We start from the raw sequence: 6040 nt of genomic DNA on the forward strand, positions 1-6040 counted from the left end.
TTACACAAAACAAGTTTATATTCACTTGTACTTTAAAATTAATGGAAAATAACTGAATCTTTTGTAGTTAAGATTACTTTTCATTTGCAAAATTCATTAGCATTCGGTCCACAGGCATAGTAGAAAATCGTTTGACAGATATATGACAGTTACACACTGAAAAATTATTTCATCTATCTTCTACACAGTTATTGTTCTTAATTTAAAACACTTCTGTCAACCATGTGCATTAGCATATCTCATGTCTATGTATATTGTAATAGAGAAAAACAAACAAAAGTGTCTGCATTCACAATACCCCAAACTGTGATCTTGTCAGATATCCTACTAAGTAGCATTGGACTGGTTCAGTAGCTGAATTGCTGCTTTTCCCCATTCGTTGGTGTTAGACTAATACTCCAGTAGCACAGTCACAGTGCCATCCAGCACAACTGGAGTACTACAGAAGGTGCTGTGTTTTGTCACAGCTATAAAATCAAAATTATAATCACTTTTGGTCAATTAAAAAAATCCAATATTTTTTACAAGAAGAGGAATATTAGCCTTGGTGTCCTATCCAAATTCCAGCTTGCTTAATTATATTCTTCATATTTCTGTTACATCTCTTGTTTCAGCTAGATACAGTAATATCCACTTTGAGCCTAACTCTGTTTACACTGACTTTTTAAGGCATCTTCATACTGCCAGAGTGGAGTAAAGGGACCTTAGTGTAAATAAGAAATCAGGCTCTACATGTCTTAAAATATTGCTTTGCACTGTTAAATTGTTGCAGCAATCAATCAAGGGGCAGCCACACTTCGGTGATGGACACGGTCATTCAAATATATATCACAGAAGTGTCAGTGGCAACTCTAAAATTAAGTTTGCACTGAGAATGACACTTGCAGCAGGGTCATCCTACTATTTTACAATTACAAAATGCATTTTGGACTCATAATTTAATATGTGAAGTCTTCAAATGACAATTTTCTATGCCATTTGCAAGAGTGCCCACTCAAATTCTTCATGGGGGGGAGGGAAGCCAGAAAAAAAATAACCATTTTAAAAAATTTACCCTTGGTTACTTAACTTTTTTTTTCTTCCGTTTCTTCATAATTTGGGTTTTAAAAGGCAATGATACATAAAACCACACACAAACACACCCAGATAAAAACTACATTAACATGGAGTTAGGACTGAGAATAAATATCAGTAATTTAGAGTACAGACATTACTGATATTTTGTAATTATTCCAAAAGTAAGCATTATAAACCTAGGAAATTCAGAGTTAAGGTGAAACTTAAATGAAATCCAAAAATGTTAATATAGTTAAAGTGCCCAATCAACCTTAACTGTGCCCTACAAGTGATGCCATTATGACTGGGTTCAAAAAAGAATGAGCTAAATTCATGGAGGATAAGTCCATCAATGACTATCGGTCAAGATAGTCAGGGATGTAACCCCATGCTTTGGGTATCCCTAAACGTCCAAATGCCAGAAGCTGGACAACAGGGGATGGATCATATGAAATTGTCCTGCCCTGTTCATTCCCTCTAAAGCGTCTGGCAGTGGCACCTGTCAGAGACAGGAAGCTGGGCTAATTGGACCATTGAACTAGAATGGCTATTTTTTATGTTTATGTAATAATGATTAATGCATTTTAGTGTTTGTGGTCCCAGATTAGATGCAGCATATTTTAAAGGCACATTCCTCCCCCCCGCAGTGTCACTAAAGGGCAGAGTTAAGGTTGTTTGAGTGCCTCAATTGAACGTTTCCATATCTTACCATGTTTAAATTTCTTTTACGTTTAAACTTAACTCTGAATTTCCTGGGTTTGTAATACTTGTTTTTTGGGATGAATACAACATCACTTTTATCCTTAAGTTACTGCTATGTACTCTCAGCCCTGGTCTACACTACAAGTTTAGGTCGAATTTAGCAGCGTTAGATCGATTTAACCCCGCGCCCGTCCACACGACGAAGCCATTATTTTCTACTTAAAGGGCTGTTTCTGTACTCCTCCCCTGATGAGGGGATTAGCGCTGGAATCGACCTTGCTGGGTCGAATTTGGGGTAGTGTGGACGCAATTCGATGGTATTGGCCTCCGGGAGCTATCCCACAGTGCACCATTGTGACTGCTCTGGCCAGCAATCTGAACTTGGATGCACTGGCCAGGTAGACAGGAAAAGCCCTGCGAACTTTTGAATTTCATTTCCTGTTTGGCCAGCGTGGCAATCTGTAGGTGAGTGCAGCTTTCATCAGCAGAGGTGACCATGATGGAGTCCCAGAATCGCAAAAAAGCCCCAGCATGGACTGAACGGGAGATATGGGATCTGACCACTGTATGGGGAGAGAACTCCATTCAAAAAGATGAAATGACCAAACATTTGAAAAAATCTCAAAGGGCATGAAGGACAGAGGCTATAACAGGAACCCGCAGCAGTGCCGCGTGAAACTTAAGGAGCTGAGGCAAGCCTACCAAAAAACCAGAGAGGCAAACGGCCGCTCCGGGTCAGAGCCCCAGACATGCTGCTTCTATGATGAGCTGCATGCCACTCTAGGTGGTGCAGCCGCCACTACCCAGCCCCTGTGCTTTGACTCTGTCAATGGAGTAGCACGCAACAGGGATGCAGGTTTTGGGGACGAGGAAGATGATAGCTCACAGCAAGGAAGTGGAGAAACCATTTTCCCCAACAGCCAGGAACTGTTTCTCACCCTGGACCTGGAGTCAGTACTCCCCGAACCCACCCAAGGTGGGTGCCCCGGACCCGCCAGGCGGAGAAGGGACCTCTGGAGTGTACCTTTGTAAATATTATACATTATGTAAATATTGTGTGATGGTTTAAAAGCAAGCGTGTTTAATGTAATTTGCCCTGGCATTCGCGGCCAGTACAGCTACTGGGAAAAGTCTGCTACCATTCAGAGGTGCCCGTTCCTGCTGGGCTGTTTGCCTGTGGCTGAACAGAAATGTTCCCCACTGTTAGCCACGCGGTGGGAGGAGGGGTGAAGCGATCATCCCAGAGAATTGGGTGTATGGGGGGGGGTTAGTTGGGTTTGTGCTGCACGTTAACCTGAAAACCGCAGCCCTTCCTCCTTTTAAATGGCCAACCCATTTTAAATGGCCAACCCAATGGCTGCTTGGTATGGGAAATGAGGGCACTGCTGTTTGAAACCATTCCCACATGTTATGAACATTAAAGAAGCCAAAAGATTGTCTTACCATGGCTGCCTGCAAGCCAAATTTTATTGCCCGGCCCTGCGTGAAAGATCTCTCACACAAAACCGGCATACACTCAATAAGAGGCAAAATGTGACCTTTTACCAAAAGTACATGTGCTATGTAATGTTAACAGCAAGGTTTACCGTGAAAGAGTCTACCCATTGTTCTCTAAAATGTGTCTTTTTAACTACCACTCTCCCTTTTTTTTCTTCCACCAGCTGCAAATGTTTCAACGCTCACACCATCTTCTCCTTCCCAGAGGCTAGTAAAGATTAGAAGGCAAAAAAAAAAAACACTCGCGATGAAATGTTCTCTGAGCTCATGCAGTACTCCCACACTGAAAGAGCCCAGCAGAATGTGTGGAGGCATATAATAATAGAGTCCAGGAAAGCAGAATATGAACATGAGGACAGGTGGTGGGCTGAAGATAATAAGTGGTGGACTGAAGATGATAGGTGGCGTCAGCTTGGTGATAGAAGGCAGAGGCAATGCTGAGGCTACTGGAGGAACAAACTGATATGCTCCGGCGTATGGTTGAAGTTCAGGAAAGGCAGCTTGAGCACAGACTGCCGCTACAGCCCTGTGTAACCAACTGCCCTCCTCCCCAAGTTCCATTGCCTCCTCACCAGGCGCCCAAGAACGCGGTGGGAGGCGTCCGGGTACCCAACCACTCCACCCCAGAAGGGGAAAGCGCCGCTTCTTTCCGGCCGCTGGCTGCACAGCTGCCCCTGCTTCTTCTGAGTCCTCTGGCCCGTGCTCGCAGGGCCGCATTCCGAAAGGAGCTTTAGAGCTGCAGGCCAGGGCCCCGGGGCCCCCTTTGCGCAGGGCCCTGCAGCCCCTAAAGCCCCCACGTTCCGGGTGGCCCTGCCTGCTCGGGGGGGGAGGGGCAGCTCCCAGAATCATGGCTCCCAGAATCGTGGCCTTGGGTGTGGTACAGCACTGTGCAGAGCCACCTGCACACCCCCTGCACCAAACAGGAGCTGCCCCAGATAAGTGCTCTGCACCTCCTGCCTGCCCCAGTCCTGAGCACCCTCCCGCACCCTAACTCCCTCCTAGACTCTGCACCCCCACCCTGAGCACCCTCCCGCACCCTAACTCCCTCCCAGACCCCAGACCCCCACCCTGAGCACCCTCCCGCACCCTAACTCCTTCCCAGACTCTGCACCCCCACCCTGAGCACCCTCCCACACCCTAAGTCCATCCCAGACCCCACACCCCACCCTGAGCACCCTCCCACACCCTAACTCCCTCCCAGACCCTGTACCCCCACCCTGAGCACCCTCCCGCACCCTAACCCTAATCCAGACCTTCGAATCGCTGTCACAAAGTGTTAAACCAAGTTTTTCAGAAATAATGAAGCATATTCAATCACATTGCTCTCACTAAAAAGATTATTATTAATATTTTTTTGTGAAAGCAAAAAGGTTTTTTGTACCGTTAAATAAAATTAAATTAAAAAAATAAAAAATATTATTTCATCTTTATCTCATCCTTTTTTAATTTTATTTTGGTGTATGTTTTATAATGTACATAATATATTACTACAGTAGTAGATGTGTATAATTTATACATAAATAAATATGCATATATTGGGGGTGCATGCTCAAAAATTTTTTACTGATAGGGGGGTGTGGTCAAAAAAGTTTGGAGACCACTGGTGTAGACATACCCTCAATCTTAAGTCCATCTTAACATAGTATTTTTATTAATTGTCCTGATTTTGATAGGAAACTTGGATTTTCTTACTGAGCTAGTGTCTCCCATTAAAAGCATATAGCATATAACTTCTAATTGTAGAAAGTTTCTGCATCAAAAAAGGAAAAATATATTGTACACCTCCCAATGCTTGAGATTGATATGAGATGTTGCATGTTATATAATATGATACTGACACTCATCAGTTATAATGTAGTCTTGAGGATACTCAGATGACTCTTCCAGGGGAGAGGGGTCCTACATTTTTAAATTAACAATTTAAAACAAAAATCTTTAATATGGAAGAGACATCTCTGGAGGAGATTTTTGGAGTGTGGGTGCTGGAAGACAGGTGGGAGTTCCATCTGTTTTCTCAACCCTGGTTGCTTCATGTTTGTTTTGTTGTGTTCAATAAAATTGCTGGTTCCAGGTCAACTAATGAGAGAGATTAAACAAACAATCAAAACATTGTTGTCTAAGGATGAAGGTCAGCGCATCACGTCCACTCTGTCCTGTTTGACAAGTATGTGAGGAAATCACTGTGTGGTGCAGAGGTGATTTAGTCCCACTACCCCACCCACTCCTGCCCCCATGTGAAGGATAGAAAAGGGTGTGACTAGCAGAACAGGCTCCCAGGATTCTCTAATCTACACTGGGGCCAGTCTGGCTGCTGGTTGTGTTCATGAACAAGTGAGCTCAAAGGTCCTGCACTGGGCCCAGCTCGGCCACATGTGAGGGTCTGGCCTAGTGTTAGGAACAGAAAATCAGCTAGAAATAATTGTATAATTTTTTGACTACATTTGAAGTTTAATAACAACCATTCCAATCATTGTCCCAGTAGCATTCTTGTAGGGTTACCATATTTTGTGCCTCCAAAAGGAGGACACTCCACGGGGCCCTGGCCCCGCCCCCAGCCCCGCCCCTTCCCCCGCCCCAACTCCGCCCCCTCCCCAAAGTCTCCGCCCCCTCCCCTGCTTCCCGCGAACATTTAATTCGCGGGAAGCCTGGGCAGGTAGGGGGAGTGTGGGGGGAGGAGGTGCGGCCCAGGCTGGCCCCCCCCGGCGGCTCCAGCCTGGGTCGGCTCGGGCCCTGGGGTGCCGGCCCTGGCCCCCGGCCGACCACCCCCGGCCCGCCCAGCACTGGC

This window comes from Trachemys scripta, chromosome 2 (genome assembly GCF_013100865.1).
Source record: "Trachemys scripta elegans isolate TJP31775 chromosome 2, CAS_Tse_1.0, whole genome shotgun sequence".
Classification (NCBI taxonomy): domain Eukaryota; kingdom Metazoa; phylum Chordata; order Testudines; family Emydidae; genus Trachemys; species Trachemys scripta.